The 19,635-nt window shown below is 48.6% G+C and overlaps 1 non-coding gene across 1 annotated transcript; it reads left to right on the top strand.

Moving 5' to 3' along the window:
* The first annotated feature begins 264 nt into the window (after nucleotides 1-264).
* Nucleotides 265-336, top strand: TRNAE-UUC (transfer RNA glutamic acid (anticodon UUC)). Its single transcript has one exon. It is a non-coding gene; the product is annotated as a tRNA-Glu (tRNA).
* Nucleotides 337-19,635: the final 19,299 nt, after the last annotated feature.

Genomic DNA, 19,635 nt, shown 5'->3' with positions numbered 1-19,635 from the left:
TCTGTGTAGCTGTGGTGCTGAGGGCCATGGTTTCATGGTGACCTGGCAATGTTGGGTGGAGTCTGTAGTTCTATGCTCCAAGACCTCAGGCTGTTGCCTTTTTAACACCTTGCAGCGTTTTCCCCTTCCGGGCTGGGGGATGCGTCAGGAGACCAAATGCTGTGGTGGTGCTGGGGGTGGCTTGGTCCCGGCTCCCTGAGCCCAGCAGCAGGATCAGCTGTCCCTGCAGGAGCAGGGGCAGGCAGGTGGCAGAGACAGTCGTGGTCCCACATGGTCTAGCGGTCAGGATTCCTGGTTTTCACCCAGGCAGCCCGGGTTCGACTCCCGGTGTGGGAAAGCCTTTGTGTTTTGTATTGGACCTGCCCCGGGGCTCCCCTGGGGCAAGGAAGATACTGACCTGCTGGAGAAGATCCAGAACAGGCTGCCAAGATGGCCAGGGCTGGAGCTGAGGAGAGATGAAGGGAAGCTGAGTGACAGAGTGGGATCTGCAGCTGTTCAGCACAGAGAGAATTTATGAAGAGATTTATGCTGTCTCTGCAGCTGCCTGCTGAGCAGATACACTGAGGATGGGGCCAGGCTCTTCCCAGGGGCAGCAGCAAGTCCAAGCTGGAGCAAAGGAATTTCTCCTTAGTTATGGAGAGTAATTTTACCACTCTGTGGTGGTGAAACATTGGAACTGGGCCTTAGGGAGGCTGTGGGGTTTCCATTCCTGGAGGTACTTGAAACTTAACTGAAAAGACCCTGAAGAACTTGCTCCAGTTGGAACTGCTGGAGCACAGAGGCTGAACTTGAGCCCTTCAGAGCCCACAAAGGTCATTCTTAGAGCGTGTTAGGATGCTATTAACTGCCCTGGGGACAGGATAGTTGGTGGTCCCTCATCCTGTTGTTCTGCCTGAACTCTTTTCACCTGCCTGGTGCCTCAGAGGATGGCTCTGTTATGATGCTGGGCTACTTTAAAAGTCAGTGAGGCACAAAATTTGCTTTGGAAAGAGTGAGAATTACACAAGAGGTGGCAAGGAACAGATTATTAATGAGGCAAGACTGGGGGGAACTACTTCCTTTATGGAGCTGCTGCTTCAACAGTGGGCACCTTGCTCCTGCCACTGCCACATCAGTCACACCAGCCCTGAAATACTCAGACATGGGTCTGACAAATCTGCCCTGTGGGCAAGAAAAGCCTGAAGTAAGGAGGGTGTGAGCTGTACAACAGCTCAGCAGCTGGTGAGGACTGTCAGGAGTGCATTTTTTAAGCACTCCAGGCTGAACAGCCTGGCAGAATGTGGGAAGAACTCTAATTTCCCAAGAAAGATCCTCTTTTTTCTCCAGAAAGTAATAAATAGCAGCAGTAAGTTCTTGGAGGGAAATTTCACACCAGATCTATGTGATAGCTAATGAGAAGCTCCCTTCTGAGCTAAGTATATAAGAGGAGGGATGTCACCCACATTTTGCATCCCCTACTAAGACCTGTGCATAAAGAAAGAGACTTTGAGAGAGGTGTCCACCTCATATGTCAGTGTTGTGTGACAAGACTTGGATTTTTCAGAGTTCAGGTGCTGAACAAAGATGATTAGGATTCTACAACACCTCTCTTATGAAGAAGACTGAGAGAATTGGGGCTTTTTAGCCTGGAATAGCAAAGACTGAGGCGGGATCTCATCAGTGCTGATGAATACTTCAAGGGCTGTGTGTCAGGAGGATGGGATCAGGCTTTTTTCAGGACAAAGGGTAACAGACACAAACATGAGAAGTTCCATCTAAACATAAGGAGGAAGCTTCTTCAATTTGAAGGTGAAGGAGCCCTGGAGCAGGCTGCCCAGAGTGGTGGTGGAGTCTCCATCTCTGGAGACACTCCAAACCCACCTGGATGTGTTCCTGTGTGACCTTCTTTAGGTGCCCCTGCCTTGGCAGGGCATTTAGGCTCAATGATCTCCAGAAGTCTGTTCCAACCCCTACCATTCTGTGATTCTGTACTAACTTTTCCCTTGTCACACAAGGATTCCAGCTGAGCTCCTCAGACCATAGCACAGAACTCAGCACACCTGGAACCTTATGTCTGGAACCTTAAGCTTCAAACCTTAAAACGGACTCAAGCTGCAAACAACTTTGAGTCATTCGAATAATGACTAAATTCCTGATTTCTTGGATCTTTCCAGGAATGACCAGGAACAAAAAAAAAAAAAAAAAAAAAAGAAAAAAAGAAAAAAAAAGAAGTGAGATTCATCAGCTGAGCCTTCAGCTGTGAATTTTCTGCTCAGCTCTGCTGCTGGCAGCGAGAGAGCAGATGCTGCCTGACTCTGCAGAAAGCCAGCGTGTGGAGCAGTATTTTAACAGCTTTATCTGATATTTTGTATCTCACTGTCAAACACAGCCATGATTCCACTTCTATTTGGGTAAGTAAAGCTGCAAAGAAGGCAGCAGTAATCTCTCAGGAGAGCCAGGCATGGGACTTATTACTCCAGCTAGAGATTTGTAAAGACACATTTTCGGTGCTGGGATTTTATCATTCCACAGGGTAATTAAAAGACAGCCCTGTCAAAGGAAGTTTTGCAGTCTTAAATATTCTTTTCTTTTTTCCCTCCTCTGTGAAGAATAACCATTTCCCAGCTCAGCACTGGGATGACTTTATTTCCCAGTGAGGAGTGAGGGTTACCCATGGAACCTGTCAGCAGCCAGCTCAGTGCCATGCTCAGTGTTGGTAGGGGGCTGGGCAGAGCAGGGGCTGTTTCTGTGGCACCTTTAAGTATCAGGCATGGAGAAGGAGAGATGCTTCTGCACAGGGCTTAGGCCCAAGAGGAAATCATCTGGCCACTGGAGAGCTTTAAAGAGACATTTCTGGGCATGTTGATCAGATGTTTTTAAGGCCAGGCTGGATGTGGCTCTGGGCAACCTGATCTAGTGGAAGGTGTCCCTGCCCATGCCTGGGAGGTTGGAACAAGGTGACCCTTGAGGTCCCTTCCAACCCTGACAATTCTGTAATTTTCAAATGCTGCAAGTTGGAGTCATGAATCAGTGACCAGGCAGGGGCAGAATTCCTGCTGGAGATTTGTTCCTTCAGCGAAGCACTTCCTGAAATCCGAACAGGGGAGTTCGCTTGTTGCAAGCCACCTCCTGAATCTCCATTCTAGACCACACATAGCACTCTTGGCTGCAGGAAAGGGATTGGTGAGTGCTGTTATGGAGAGATATTGCCCTTAGGTCATTCCTCTCACCACTGGGCTTAGCAGACTTCCCAGAGCAGCAATGATTACAGCAGGAGTGCAATACATAGTTCAAAGGATGACTTGAATGGCAGAGGGGATTTAGACACAGGTTGACACAAGCTACAGTCAGGGTGAATGCTTTGGTTATCTGAGGCAGTTCAGCTCTCCAGTCAAAGAGTCACACTGCTTAATATCCACAGTCTCCTCCTGGGGGATGTTGGGCTCTCCAAAAGGTATCACTGAGCCATTTAGTCTTTTGGATAACTTGGATGATTCTGGGGATGTTCAGTCTGGAGGAAAATGTGTGAGGGGAGACCTTGCTCTCTAAGGAGGTTGCAGCCAGATGGGATTTGGTCTCTTCTCCCAAATAACAAGTGATGGGACAAGATGAAACGGCCTCAAGTTGCACCAGGGGAGGTTTAGACTGGACGTGAGGAACAATTTTTTCCTCAAAAAGGTTGTCAAGCCCTGGAACAGGCTGCCCAGGATAGTGGTAAAGTCTCCATCCCTAGAAGGATTGAAAAGCTGTGGAGGTGTGCTGCTGAGGGTCATGGTTTAGTGGGGATTTGGCAGCACTGGGTTAATGCTTGGACTTGATGATCTTAAAGGTCTGTTCCATTCAAATCAATTCTATGATTCTATTTCAAAATCCAGCTGTGGGCATTGTCTCCAGGTCCCTGTGACTCACCCATGGCAACAGAGGTGCTTGAACACAGTCTGGCAGTGACATGGGACAGTCCAGCAGATGAATGCATGAGAAAAACTGCAGTGCTTGGCCCATGGGATGGATGCCAGGTCAGCCTGAGGCTCTGCTTCATGCCTGTGTCCCATATAGCCCCTTTTTGCATCTTGCTGCTTAAATGTCCTTGGGTTTTAAGATGGGGTTTCTGTCCAGTAAAGGATTTGGATGTTGAGGAGTTGATTCTCAGAGAAACAAAATCTTTGGAGCTGATTTTAGTCTCGAGAAGACTGAGAGGAGATCTGATCAATGTGCATAAATATCTGAGGGGTGGGTGTCAGGTGGAAGGGACCAAGCTCTTTTTGGTGATGCACAGTAATCAGAGAAGAAACACAGGTTCAAGCTTGAACATAGAAGATTTCACCTCAACATGAGGAGAAACTTCTTTCCAGTGAGGGTGACAGAGCCCTGGAACAGGCTGCCCAGGGGGGTTATGGAGTCTCCTTCTCTGGATGCATTCCTGTGCAGACTACCCTGGGTGACCCTGCTCTGGCAAGGAGGTTGGACTCAATGATCTCTTGAGGTCCCTTCCAACCTCTAATGTTCTGTGATGCTGTGACACTTCAGTGTCCTGGAGTAGAAAAGGAAGCCATTGGCCAAAGTCTGAGAACAAGGCACTACACCTGCACCTTGTTTCTTTGTCAGCTCTTCCTTCTCCTCCCTCTTAGAGCCTTCTGATGTGTATGGGGACCAGGGATAGATGACAAGCCACTGAGACTGTGTGTAATGAGTAAGAGACTGTACAAAACGCATTGTATCACAAAATTAGCATCACCCTGTTCCCTGGCATCCTGCCTGGTTCCATCTTTATCTGGGCATTGTTTAACTGCCTAATTGTTACACCTGATTTATTTATTTTTAACTTGCCATGAGCACATAGAAAAGTAAATTTAGCATTGGAAGATCACTTCACAAAGGATTCATTTAGAGAGAGGTTGACCTCTCATATTTTTTCCCCCAGGATGTGAAAACTGCAGGCTTCAGCTGTGCCAATTCCAGCCAGATCCTGGGAGATCACAGTTAAAAATGGATGGCAAGACTAGCAACGACAAAGAAGGTTTTGGTGTCTGGGGATGGGCACCACCAAGCTCGCCAGTTCCCTTCCACCAAACAGCACACGTTGTTCAGAGTCCTCTCTGCCCTGCCCCATGGATCATTTCTCAACCTTGGGCTTCTTGCAGATACAGCAGGGGGGGAAAATGAGCACCAGAGAGCTGCTCAGGCTGCAGGGAGGGACCAGGGCAGGGACCATGCCCTGGTGTTCAGCACTGGTGAGGCCAGGAATAGTGAGTTCAGTTTGGGACCCTCAATGAGGGCATGTCCAGAAATGGGAAACAAAGCTGGTGAAGGGTCTGGAGCAGAAGTCTTGTGAGGAACAGTGGCTACAGAGTTTGGGTTAGCTGTGGGGTTTGGTCAGGGTTAAGGAGAGGACCTGTGTGTGTCCTGCTACATTGCCAGCTGCACTTCAGGAGCTGCTGCACTGCACCTGACTGGGTATTGCCACCCCTCTGCCTTTCCTGAGCAAGCCAATGGCTCTGGTTAGGGGGTGGAGCACTGAGCAGTGGCCACCTTAGAAGATACTAAGTAGAGAGGTTGACTCCCTCACTTCTTTTGCTGGTTTCTACCAATGGCTTTTGGAATCCTGCAATCAAAAGTGTGATGCCTCCTTCCTGCTTGCCAAAGAAAGGCAACCCAAGTTGCTGTGATTTCAGATGCTTTGGTCCCCCCCTTGAAAACCCTGTGCTTGGCTAAAGGTCTGAGAGAGAATGAATCGGATGAGTAAAAGGCATTTTAAAAGTACATATATTTGGGAAAAAAAAAAGATGACATTAGAAAGTCTGGGAAACTGGAAACCCCAACCGAAGATCAAACAAGCAGGTTCTGCAGATGCATTGTCTTCACCCCAGAGGTCTATCTTTGCCAGTGGTGTTTCTGGTGCCTTCAGGGGCTACCTTTGCTGTCCAGCGCTTGTTCCACAGGTGAGAGAGAAGTCTCCTCCACCAGTTCTGCTGGGGGGGTGCCTGGGCATCCCACTCAGTCTTCTCCTGCTCCTCCAGGACACTTGGGGAATCAGGCAGCAGCTCTGCTGGGGCTGGGAGCTCGCCAGCAGCAGCTTCCTCCATCCTCTGCCGAGCACCCTGGTGCGTGGAGCAGTCCCTGGTGGGGAGCAGGACCCAGACTTGCTTGGGCTGGCTGCTCCTCTGCCCTTCCCTGCACAGCACAGAGGACATTTGGAGCAATGAGTCACACCGGCAATGCCACAGGAGGTGCTGAAGCTGTAGCAGTGCCCCTCCAGCTCCTGAGGTGGGTGAACCAGAGAGCCACCTCTCACCTCCTCCAACCTCTGCGGTCGCTCCAGGTGTCCTGGCAACGGCCAGCCCAGGTCCTTGTGACACCTCCAGCCCCACCCAGCAGGTGTCAGGGAGCAAAGGCTGCTGGGAAATGATGCCAGCAAGGGGCTTCTATATGCAAATGAGCATGGTGACACTATGCAAGCAAGGGCTTCCACGTGTAAATGAGCATGGTGACACCATGCAAGCGAGGGACTTCTATATGTAAATGAGCATGGTGACACCATGCAAGTGAGGGGCTTCTATATGCAAATGAGCATGGTGACACTATGCAAGCAAGGGGCTTCTATATGCAAATGAGCATGGTGACACTATGCAAACAAGGGGCTTCCACGTGTAAATGAGCATGGTGACACCATGCAAGCGAGGGACTTCTATATGTAAATGAGCATGGTGACACCATGCAAACAAGGGACTTCTATATGCAAATGAGCATGGTGACACCATGCAAGTGAGGGGCTTCCACATGTAAATGAGCATGGTGACACCATGCAAGCGAGGGGCTTCCATATGCAAATGAGCATGGTGACACCAGCCAGCAGCATGGCCTTGGGCCCTTGGCATGGGTTTGTGGTCCAGACCAGGCTGCCTGGTGTGGTGATGGAGTCCCCATCCATGCAAGGCTTTAGAAGTCACAGAGGTGTGGTGCTGGGGGCCATGGTTTGGTGGTGACCTGGCAGTGCTGGGATAGTGCTCGGACTCAATAATCTTAAAGGTCTTTTCCAGTGAAAAGGATTCTCTGGTTCTGTGATTTGAGACCTGAGTTTAACTGCTAAAAGCTGTAAGAAAGGATCCTCAGGGGAGATGGCAATGTCTGGAGCTGAGCTCAGCTCCCATGAACTGTCAGTCTCTGACCATGGCAACACACTTCAGTGCCAGCCCTGGGCAGGCCATGTCCCTGCTGCTTGTGTCCCAGCAGTCTCCAGAGTTGCTGCCCGAGTTTAGGACTGGTGGGAGTGGAGGGCCTCTACATTCCCATGGGCAAGGCAGAGCCTCTTGAGGAAGAATGAAGCAGCAAAATCAAGAGGAGAGTTTCCCACCATTTGCTCCATCCATTGCAAAAATCATTAATTTCTGAAGCCATTTCCTGTTTTGTTTTTTTTTTTTTTCCCCTCCAAATCACCATTTAGAAACTTTCCCATATTTTGATGAAGCCAATTCCTTATCACCTTCTTTATCTGCTAGGGAGAGCTCTGATGAAACTCTGTGCTAGGAATGGCCTAATTAAGCAAAATTAGCATTTCATCATACAATGCTAACGTTTCCTCCTGTATTCATGCAGCCTGCTTTAAATATGCTCCCTGCACATCCTTCCCTCCAAGTGTCTCATGCTATGCCAACTCCACTCCGTTTTCATCTGCAAGGAGTCGAGCTGGTACCTGTGACAGGTGCAGATTGTGTTAAATCTTTTGATCATCACACAAACCACTCATCCTGATGGCCTTTAATCTAAGCAAGGCAAAGCAAATCCTGGGCACTGTGCTTTATGCTTCTTCCCTTCTCTCTCCCACCCCTCCTCCCCCACCCTGGGTTTAAACAGGAGGCTCGGCAGCTACAGATCAATGGACCTAAATTGTTTGTCTTTAACTTCGGTGGCTTTAAAGGGAAGCTGCTTAGCCCAGCTGTCTGGAAGTTCACAAGCTGGGAAGGGCTGCCTGCTGTCTCCTGATGAGGGGAATTTGAGTTACCTTTGAAACTCGGTTTAGTTTTTACAGCAGTGGAGTAATTAAACAGGAGGGAAAAAAAAAACAACCCAACCCAGCTACTCACTCACCACCACCTCTGCTGGTGTTATGCTGAAGCTAAATAGAGAAATGCTTTCATTTATCAATTATTAAAAGTGTCTGTAATTCACAAATGTGGTTAGGAAGTCGTTTTCTCCCCTCCCCTGGGAATTATCCCTGGATAATACATGGGGAATAAGTGATATTCCATTAGTGCTATTGGTTTGCTCGGGTGGTGTGAGCCATCTGTGTGCTCCTGCCTCTAGACTTGGCTGCTTCTGGTACCCAGCCAGCCAGGCATGAAGAGTGGGCTGGAGGAACCCACTTAGCATGGTGAAACACATCTCTGCTTCTGGGGAAGTGTCACTTCTCACATCTTTCTCTCCATTAGGTGACTGAGTGTTGTGGGCAAAGAAGGAGTCAGTGGAGGATCTAGGGCAGAGCCCAACATGCCTTGGATGCAACCCTCCCTGAGAACTAGACATTTCCCTGGTTGGATCCCAACCATCACTCATTTCTCCTTGGTGACCTGGCAGTGCTGGGTTAAGTGTTGGACTTGATCTGCAAGGTTGCTTCCAACTTAAATGATTCTATGATTCTGTGGCTACTGAACATACAACTCACTCTTCCATCTTATCTCACAGAATCACAGAATCACAGGTGGAGGTTGGAAAGGACCTCTAAAGATCATTGCTTGTTAGAGCAGGATCACCTAGAGTAAATCACCCAGGAATGCATCCAGGCAGGTTTGGAATGCCTCCAAAATTTTCCTGGGCAGCCTGGTCCAGGGCTCTGCCACCCTCAAAGTGGAGAACTTTTTCCTTTATAATGAACTTAGAATTAATTTCAAATATAAATCATAGAACCATAGCATTGTTTTGGTTGGAAAAGACCTTTAAGATCATTGAGTCCAACCATTGACCTAACACCACATGGCCATTGAAGGGGGTCCAGAGGAGGGTCACATCTGATTAGAGGGCTGGAGCACCTCCACTATGGGGCCAGGCTGCCAGAGTTGGGGCTGTTCAATCTGGAGAAGGGTCCAGGGGGACCTTAGAGCAACCTTCCAGTATCTGAAGGGGGCTACAGGAAATCTGGAGAGGGACTATTTGTTAGGGCCTGTGGTGATAGGACAAGGGGTGATGGTTTGAAACTAGAGCAGAGGAGATTTAGACTGGAGAGTAGGAAGAAATTCTTTGCTATGAGGGTGGTGAGGCACTGGAACAGGTTGCCCAGGGAAGTTGTGGAGGTGTTTAAGACCAGGTTGGATGAGGCTTTGAGCAACCTGATTTAGTGGAAGGTGTCCCTGCCCATGGCAGGGGAGTTGGAACTGGATGATGTTTAAAATCCCTTCCAACTCAAGCCATTCTGTGATTAAACCATGTCCTGAAGCACCATGTCTAGAACAGGATTCCTTGAGTGAGGAGAAAAGTTCCTTGCTATGAGACCAAGAATCCCTCCTTTACCAAAGCCAGGAGCTGTTCCCTTTAAGGCTCCCATTGCAGATGTCACAAGCACAAAGAGCCCCAAACTCCAAAAGCCCTCTGCAGGATATCAGAGAAACCTTTTCTTTCCATTACAGTGGTCACAGACCATTTTGCTCTTCACTGGTGACAGGGGACCATTAGAATACAATCCCTGCTGCCTGTGTATCATAATGAAAATCATATTTCTTCCTGAACTGGTGCATCAATTGTCTTTTTAGTAACCTGGGAAGTGCAGCTGTATGCAAACCAGGGAACAGTCCTTCACTCTTAATCTGTTCTCCTGCAAGATAAGTGATAACTTCTTAATGTGACTTTCCAGTCTGGTAAATAAGAAGCAGCTACAACATGAGCCTGTGGTTTAAACAGAATCATCTTCCTGAGTCTGAGGAGCTGCTTTCCATCCTCCCCTGGGCAGGAAAACAGGTTTTGATACAATCAGAGCATTCCTCTCTGTCTGTCTCTCTCTCCCTCTCTTCTTCCCTGGCACCTGCTGGAGAATCTTCAGGCAAAGCCATTTGCATTTCTAAAATGTTGTGCTCTGGGAACTGCTTCTCCAAAAAAAAAAAAAAAAAAAAAAAAAGAAGAAGAAGAAAAAGAAAGAAGTCAGTGATGGGACTGTGTCCCAGCTCCCTGCTGCAGCACCACATCTCAGGGGGATGGGTGAAGAGAGGAGTTTGGGGCTGACAAGGTAGATAAGGTGGTGGGAGCTGATGGAAAGAAGTTGCCCAGGGAGGTGGTGGAAGCCTCATCCCTGGAGGTCTTTAAAGCCAGGCTTGAGGTGGCTCTGAGCAACCTGCTGTGGTGTGAGGTGTCCTTGCCCATGGCAGGGGGGTTGGAACTGGGTGATCCTTGAGGTCCCTTCCAACCCTGACAATTCTATAATTCTATGATTCTATAATTCTGTGATTCTATGAAAGGTGTGGAGGGTGGGATGAAGGAGACACAAGCCATACTAGCAGCTCCCTGGGTGTCCTCTGCTGCTGTCCCTTCCGTCAGGCACCCATGCCACCTGTCCATCCCAGAATCACAGAATGTTAGGGTTTGGAAAGGACCTTAAAAGGTCCAACTCCCCCCTGCTAGAGCAGAATCACCCAGGACAGATCACACAGCTCTGTGGAGAAGGACCTGGAAGTGTTGGGGGACAAGAAGTTCCCCATGAGCCAACAAGGAGCCCTTGTACCCAAGAAAGCCGATGGTGTCCTGGGGTGCTGTGGCCAGCAGGTTGAGGGAGGTTCTCCTCCTCTTCTACTCTGCCCTATTGAGACCACATCTGCAGTAAAGGGTCCAGTTCTGGGCTTCCCTGTTCAAGAGAGACAGGAAACTGCTGGAGAGAGTCCAGCAGAGGCTACAGAGATGCTGAGGGGCCTGGAGCATCTCTGTGAGGAGGAAAGGCTGAGAGCCCTGGGGCTGTTGAGCCTGGAGAAGAGCAGCCCCAGAGGGGATCTGCTCAATGCTCAGCAAGAGCTAAAGGGTGGGGGGCAAGAGGATGTGGCCAGACTCTTGTCAGTGATGCCCAGTGACAGGACAAGGGACAAAGGCAACACACTGGAATCCAGGAGGTTCCACCTGTGCATGAGGAGAAATTCTTTTGCTGCCCAAAGAGATTGCGGAGTCTCCTTCCCTAGAGAGATTCCAAACCCACCTGGCCACTGTGATCCTGGGCAAGCTGCTGAGGGTGACTCTGCTTTAGCAGAGGGTTGGACTGGGTGATCTCCAAAGGTCCCTTCCAACCCCCACCACGCTGAGATTCAGTGAATGAACTTCAAAGGGAATTTCTGGCAGAGGTGAGTGCTTTGATACGCTGTGTGGATGTGGACCCCAGCTGACTCTCTGCACCATCTCCTGCAGCTCTGGGGCATCTGCCCAGCTAAGGGTTGAAACCTATTCATAGATGAGCCTCACCACACCCTGGAGATAAAACTGAGAAACCAGAGGGAGAAATTTACATCCAAAACCTGGAAACAATTTTCTTTCTGCCAGCATTCTAGCTGGCTCTGGGAATGGTTTACTTCTAGAGATTTTTGTGCTTCTACTTTTTGACTGCCCCAAGCCTACATTTCTTTTTAATTTTTTTTCCTTTTTTTTACTGGAAATGATAAGATTTCTTTTTTGCAAACACTTCCTTGGCTCCAGGCAGTGAGCCCAGGAGTTTTGCCAACCCTCCCAGCTGAAGCAGTCAGCACAGGAACGGAGCCAGTGCCAACCGCCCGCCTGGCTGCACCCACCACTGCCAGCATCATCTCAAGGATCTCAGTCTCATTAAATCCCTGTGGAGGCACCTCAGTCTGCATCCTTCTGGGATAAGAGAGGACCACTTCTGGCTGGGGCTTTGCTGGGATTGGGAGCACAGTGCCCTGCAGTGCTGGAGCAGGTCCTGGCTTTTTCTCTCTTCCCTTTTCCTCTCTCATTCATGGGCACAGGGAACAGAATCAAGGAATCACAGAACCATTCAGGTTGGAAAAGACCCTCAGGATCACCAAGGCCAACCCAGAACCCTACTCTACAAGGTTCACCCCTAAGCCATATCCCCATGCATCACATCCAAACCACCTTGAAACACAGCCAGGGTTGGGGACTCCACCACCTCCCTGGGCAGCACATTCCCATCCCTGACCACTCTTGCTGGGACTCTAGTGTCCAGTCTAAACCTCCCCAGTCACAGCTTGAGGCTGTTCCCTCTTGTTCTATCACTAATTATCTGTGAGAAGAGACCAGCAGCAGCCTCTCCACAACCTCCTTACAGGTAGCTGTAGACAGCAATGAGGTCTCCCCTCAGCCTCCTCTGTTTCAAACTAACCATCTCCAGCTCCCTCAGTCACTCTTCATCAGATTTATTCTCCAGGCCCTTCACCAGCTTGAGCTCAATCTGCTGCTGGATTGCCAAAGACTCACATAAAAGCACCACTTATTTATTTAGCGTTGTCTGATGCCACATCTGCAGCAGCAGGACAAGGGGACAGAGTCCTAGCATGTCTCAAAGCAGAGCAGAACATGCCACAAGCAGAGGAGTGTGCCAAAAAGGTGTGATTCCAGTTTCTGCTTTCATTGGAATTTATTTTAAGTGAGTTTGCATCAACTAATGGAAACAACTGTCAGTGATGAACTGCTGCTGGGCAGGCTCGAGTGGGTTTTAATCTCTACCCAGCAGCTCAGGCAAGCAAGTGTGAGGAAAGTCTATTAGAGATAGGCATCAATTTGAAATGACTCATCTTAAGGGAGCATGGATGCAGAGGGGAAACCATGACAGAGGAGAGAGTGATGTCATTAGGGAGCTGAGCCAAAGTCAGGGCTCACCTTAAAAACTGAAAGGTATTTTTGACAGCTTGTTGGGTTTACTGGTGAAAGCATGGTGTTCCTCATCAGGACATCTCTAGGGAGGGAGGTTGTGGGGTGCCCCCTTCCTGGTTAGATGAGGCCTTGAGCAAGCTGGGCTAGTGGAAGGTTCTTTCCAAAGAGGAAAGTGTAGGATAAACCTTGACACTGGGATATGCATGGAGAGAAATCAATCCCTGATATCAGCCTAACAGGAGGATGAAGGGCTGGAGAGCAGCCCTCTGGACTTGGGGGTGCTGGAGGGTGAAAAACTGGAGATGAGCTGGCACTGTGAGCTCACAGCCCAGAGCCAGCCCTGTCCTGGGCTGATCCCCAGCAGTGTGGGCAGCAGGGGCAGGGAGGGGATTCTGCCCCTCTGCTGTGCTCTGCTGAGATCCCACCTGCAGTGCTGAGGCAGCTCTGGACTCCTCAGCACAGACAGGGACCTGTTGGAGTGGGACTAGAGGAAACCACAGCGATGCTGGGAGGACAGGAAGGGCTCTGCTGTGAGGCCAGGCTGAGAGAGCTGGGGTTGTTCAGCCTGGAGAAGAGAAGGCTCCACAGAGAGCCTTCTGGTGGCCTTTCAGTGCTTAAATAGGGTGATCAGAAAGCTGGGGACAGAGTTTTGAGCAGGGCCTGCTGTGACAGGACAAGGGGTGATGGTTTGGAACTAGAAGAGGGAGATTCAGTCTAGTGAGAAGGAGGAAATGTTTGACACAGAGGGTGTCAAGATGCTGCTCTTCCCACACCCCATGACCAAGACTTTGTTCTTCCCACACAGCAAGGCCAAGGTGCTGCTTTTTGCATGGCCAAGGTGCTGCTCCTTCCTCACCCCATGGCCAAGGTTCTGCTCCTTCCTCACCCCATGGCCAAGGTGCTGCTCTTCCCAGAGCTCATGGCCAAGGTGCTGTGGATCCCACACACCACAGCCAAGCTGCTGCTCCTCTCCTCCCTCTGTGCAGCCCTCCCAACCCATCTGTCCACCCCAGGCAACCTTGACACTGCACAGCCATGGCAGGGCAGAAGCATTTCCCATCTCCTTCTGCAGAGCCATGCATGGTGCTTGCAGGCAGCAGGCTATGAAGGTGTGAGGTTTGTCCCAGGGAAGACCAAGGACTGGTGCACAGGAGCTTCCAGACAGGATCAGGGCAGGAAGGGAAATCATCCAAAGGATGTTTGGCACAGTAGAATCTGTTTGTGCCTCTTCCCTTTCAAAAGCAGAGCAAGGCAAAGGAAAACAACCTGGGAAATGGCACACATGCCTTCAGAGTGAGACAGTAGCTCAGGGTCATCTGTGTTTATTTCCAACATTTTATCTTCTTTCCCTGCACACTTTCCCAAAACAAGGCTTTGGGGTTTTTCCTTCCCTCCTCTCTTTAGTCTGTGTGCCCAGCAGCCAGATCTCTGCAAGGTGAGCTTGGCACTGAGCTGTCACAAACAACCCAAAATCCCACAGCAACCATGTTCCCCCTTCCCTGCCACTGCCACTCTCCTCTTCACTTGCACAATGATTTTTTTTCACCATTTGTGGTCCTGGAGAGGAAGAAGGATGGAAACACAGCCTGTGTTAGTTGACAGCATGCTGATGAGCCCCAAACTTAGATGACACTGTCTCTTCTTGTGATCAAACCAAGCAATGGCATGGGCACAGAGTCATAGAACAGTCTGAGTTGGAAAGGACCTTAAAGATCATCTAGTGCCAAGCTCCCTGCCATGGGCAGGGACACCCTGCACCAGCCCAGGCTGCTGAAGGCATTGTCCAGCCTGGCCTTGAACACCTCCAGGGTTGATATAAATATATAAGCAATAATAAGTGTGTGTGTCTGCATGCATGTGCAACTTCCACTGCATTTTAGCTCAGGCCAGACTCTTCCAGCGATGCATGGCTGGAGCACAGCAGCTGGGGACACTGGCAGCCCAAGCTAGGGACCAAGGCTGACATCCTGTCCCCTGCACCAGCCTCCAAATCTGATCACAGGATCACAGGATGTTAGGGGTTGGAAGGGACCTCTGGAGATCATTGAGTCCAACCCCCCTGCCAGAGCAGCACCATAGAATCCAGCACAGGTCACACAGGAACACATCCAGGCAGGGCTTGAAAGTCTCCAGAGAAGGAGACTCCACAACCTCTCTGGGCAGCCTGTTCCAGTGCTCTGAGACCCTCCCAGTGCAGAAGTTCCTCCTCAAGTTGAGGTGGAACCTCCTGTGCTGGAATTTCTATCCATTGCCCCTTGTCCTACCCCAGGGTGCAACTGAGCAGAGCCTGGCCCCTCCCTCCTCACCCCCAGCCCTCAGATATTTATAAACATTTATTAAACCCCCTCTCAGTCCTCTCTGATGGAGATGCTTTCTGTAAGCCACCACACGGGGGGTCACCAGCCCAGCCCAAACCTCCTGCAAACCAAACAGCACATCCTCAGTGGGACCTGGAAAGCTTTGGAAAGCTTCATTTTCCATCTGAGCTGGTGCCTGACCTGGCAGTCCCCACTGTCCCCTTTCCCTCCTCAAGGAGCTGGTTTGGAGAGGAAAAGAGTTAGTGAAATTATTTTCTTTTTTTATCCCAGCAGATTTCTCCTGCACTCCCCACTGTCCTGTTTCCCTCCCCAAGGAGGTGGTTTGGAGGGGAAAAGAGTTAATGAAATTTATTTTTACTTTTTTTATCTTTCCCCAGCAGAAAGAGAGGGAAATGTGTGTTCTGTGTGGGTTGTCAGGGGTAAGGTTGTATTATTATTATTATTATTATTATTATTATTATTATTATTATTATTATTATTATAAATTATATTATTGTGTTATTATATTTATTATTATAATATTTGTTATTATATTGATGATTATTATAATATTTATTATTGCCACCATTATTATTATATTATATTATAGTATTAAAATTTATTATTATATTGTTATATTTATTATTATAATATATTCTTATGATGATTATTATAATAATATTTATTATTATAGTGATGATTGTTGTAATATTTTTTATTATCATTATTGTTATATTATACTACAGTATTAAATTATATTATTATATTAATTATTATAATATATTCTTATGATGATTATTATAATAATATTTATTATTATAGTGATGATTGTTGTCATATTTATTATTATCATTATTGTTATATTATACTACAGTATTAAATTATATTATTATATTAATTATTATAATATATAATTGTTTTGATTATTATAATAATATTTATTATTATAGTGATGATTGTTGTCATATTTATTATTACAATTGTTATTATATTATAGTATAGTATTAAACTATATTATTATATTATTATATTATTATAATATTATTATGATGACTATAATATTTATTATTATATTGCTGATTGTTATAATATTTCTTAGTATTATTATTATATTACATTATACAATTATATTATTATATTAATTATTATATAATATATTTTTATTTTGATTATTATAGTATTTATCATTATAGTAATGATTATAATTATAATTTATTATTATTATTATTATTATTATTATTATTATTATTATCATCATCATCATCGTCGTCATTATTATCATTATTATAATTATTACTATTTTCTTTATTATTTTTCAGAACCAAAATGGAGGTTGGGTTTTGGGGTTTTGGTGGTGTTTTTTTTTTTTTTTTTTTGATCTATTGAATAGATTTAATATTCAAATGCTGAGAACTTGCAGGCTGGGGCAGACAGCGACTGCCTCTTGTGATAAGAGACATCATTACTGTGAGAAGAATTCCTTGAAGATTCCATCTTAATCGTTCTGCTATTGAAATGGAAGAATAAAGTAATAAAATGAGATGTTTTGAAAAGACTTGATTAAAAAAGTAATTATCCTGCCAGCTCGCTGCTCCCTGCATCCTGTCAGGTTCCTGCAGCTCAACTCCACTCCTCCTGGAGCTCCTCCCCACTTCCCTATGGCTATGGCAACCCCTTCGTGGCTGGGCACCTCCAGACCACAGCACCTTCTACCCTCCTTCCTCTGAATGTGCTTTGGGCTGTGCTGGGATGTGACTTTCCTGCTGATCCTGTTCCCCAGCCTGAGCACCCCAAGTGCCCTTTTCTCTCTCCCCAGCTGTGGTATCCCACCCTGGGTGGCTGCTCCCTGTAGGAGTCATAGAGTAGTTTTGGTTGGCAGAGATCTTTAAGGTCATTATATCCAACTGTTAACCCAGCACTGCCAGGTCACCACTAAGCCACATCCCTCAGCACCACATCTCCACAGCTCTGCAGTCCCTCCAGGGATGGGGGCTCCAGCATTGCCCTGGGCAGCCTGTTCCAGGGCTTGACAGACCTCAAGGGGAAGAAATTATTCCTCATGTCCAACCTAAACCTCCCCTGGCACAACTTGAGGCCACTTCTCCTTGCCCTGTCACTTATCATTAGCCCCCACCTGGCTCCATCCTCCTCTCAGGGAGCTGTAGAGAGCAATGAGGTCTCCCCTCAGCCTGTTCTTCTCCAGACTAAACACCCCCAGTTCCCTCAGCTGCTCCTCCCCAGCCCTGCTCTCCAGACCCTTCATCAGCTTTGCTGCCCTTCTCTGGACCCTCTCCAGCCCCTCAACGTCCTTCTTGCAGCAGGGGGGGGCCAAAACTGAGCCCAGTATTGCTGCACCAAGGCCAATCAGCCCTATGCAGCCCCTCCTCTCTTTTCAGCTGGAGGTTCAGCAGCATGCTGCAGCTCTGCATGCCCACCAGGGACCATGCATGGGTGCATTAATCCCACAGGGCTGGGACACTGCTGCCTTGGGGTGCCCCACAGCCCTTCCTTGTGCAGAGCTGCTGCTCAGCACTGCAGTGCTGCTGTGGTCTGGTTCATGCCTGGGCCATCAGGCTGGAGGGAAAGGTACAGCTTCCTCCTGGCAACCTCAATTCCTGCTTTGTGGCTTCACCAGCTCGTGCAAGTGTGCAGAGGAACCCTCTGAGGTCTGGGGCATCCCCCACATCTCCTCTGAAAATGCCTCATGCCAATGTGCATTGTTTCTGCCAGTACCCTTATGGAGCACCTCCCAGGGACTGGGCTGTACCCCCAGTACAGTACTGGGCTCCCCACAGCCTACAGGAGGTCCTGGCCCTTCACACCTCTGAGTAGGAAAGACAGGAGGTGCAGGATGATGCCCCTCTGCCTGGGAGGATCTTCCTGCTGTATGGGACAGGTAGAGGATCTGTCCAGGCATTGGCCTCAGGAGTAACTGGTCATGCTGGAGGCACATGGAGGAGAGGAGAGAGGTTGCACCAGAACTGTGCTGGGCCTCCCAGGCCCTCCCAGCTGTAATTGTGGAGCTCACCCATTCTGCATTTCTAGTGGGGAAACACAGATGGTGACAGCTGAGTGCAAAAAGCATCCATTAAAAGCTGCTGCTGGTTGTTCCTCATAATGGACTTAGGGGGGTCCTGAAATCCTCTGTGAAGAGCACACATCCTCACTGGGGCATGCAGCAGGTCACAGGAGACCTCTGCCTCTGCCTGATGTTGTCTCTTGCCAGTTGCTAGCCATTTTTCCAACCAGTAGTTGTTGTTTCCATAGTAGGATAACTGGAGAGCCATCTCTGCTGGGGCCAAATGGGAGTTTGAGAGGTCCTGGCTGGGTAAGTTCTCCAGTTAGAGACATGAGGCCACCCAAGGAGGATGTCCTTCCCAAGAGAAGGGCCAGCTGACTCCAAGGCTGCCCTTGAAGCGACTAGAGGCTCTGATAGCAAGGTTCTGGGGTACCATGGAAGGAAGCCATGCAATAAAAAGAAGATTCAGCAACAGAAATTTGGTATTTGGGAGCTGCAGGTGCTGGGAAGCTCTCCCTTTGGAAAGCCTGGTGGAAAAGGTGGAATCACTGGGAGCTGCAATCTCCTGCCACATGCAGTGAGCAGGGTCAGGCAGGTCCAAGCCAGGTGGCTGGTGAATGCAAGGCAATGTCACTGTCCCTCCACACCCTGCAAACCAGGGTAGTGTCAGCCAGTAAGTATCTCTCTGAGGTCCTCAAATACCTCCAGGAAGAGGAGTGAGATCATAGAATCACAGAATGGTTTGGGTTGGAAGGGACTTCCAAAGCTCATCCAGTCCAACCCCCTCTGCAGTCTGCAGGAACATCCTCCACTGGATCAGGCTGCCCAGAGCCCTGTCCAGCCTCACCTTCAATATCTCCAGGGATGGGGCCTCAACCACCTCCCTGGGCAACCTGTTGTAAATGCTCACTAGGCCTGAAAAATCAGGGTGAGGTCTTGTGGTGGCCATCCTGAATGCAAGGACATTTCATTCAGGGGGTGCTCTTGAGAAGAGCAGCTGTGCCTGTCCGTGTGTCAGCTCCCTGCTGGGGGGGATTCATTTTCATGTGGGAAGCTCTTCACCCTCAGCTACAGGAGGTTGATCACTTCAGCACAGAAGTGGAAAGGTCTTTGGTGGCAGGGAGATTTGTGGAAACCGGAAGAGTCCCTGAGACCAGTTTGGTGTTAGCCAAGTCAGGCTCCTTCTGCTGGGAGGAGCAGACCTCTGTGTTAATATTCACCACTCTCAGGCCTGGGGAGTTGGGGTGGGTGGGGAGGAGAGGAAGGACAGTGCCTCTGGGGCTGTGGTACCTGACAGCACAAGAGGCTGCTGAGGACATGGAGACAATGAGGTGTCATCTAGCCCAAGCTTAGGGGGCCAGCTCAGAGCTGATTATCAGCAGTATCCTTCCAGCACCCACCACCTGCAGCTCAAAGGACCTGTGAGACCATCAGATCCGGAGTGGGGGGGGACACACACCAGAGGAAAACCTCACAGATGTGGACAAAATTCAGTGCTAAGTCCTAACACCTCCATTTTTGGCCAGAGCA

The sequence above is a fragment of the Indicator indicator genome, chromosome 24, assembly GCF_027791375.1.
Source record: "Indicator indicator isolate 239-I01 chromosome 24, UM_Iind_1.1, whole genome shotgun sequence".
Classification (NCBI taxonomy): Eukaryota; Metazoa; Chordata; class Aves; order Piciformes; family Indicatoridae; genus Indicator; species Indicator indicator.
The sequence above is the reverse complement of the archived record's forward strand: the minus strand, read 5'-3'. Positions and strand labels throughout refer to the sequence as shown.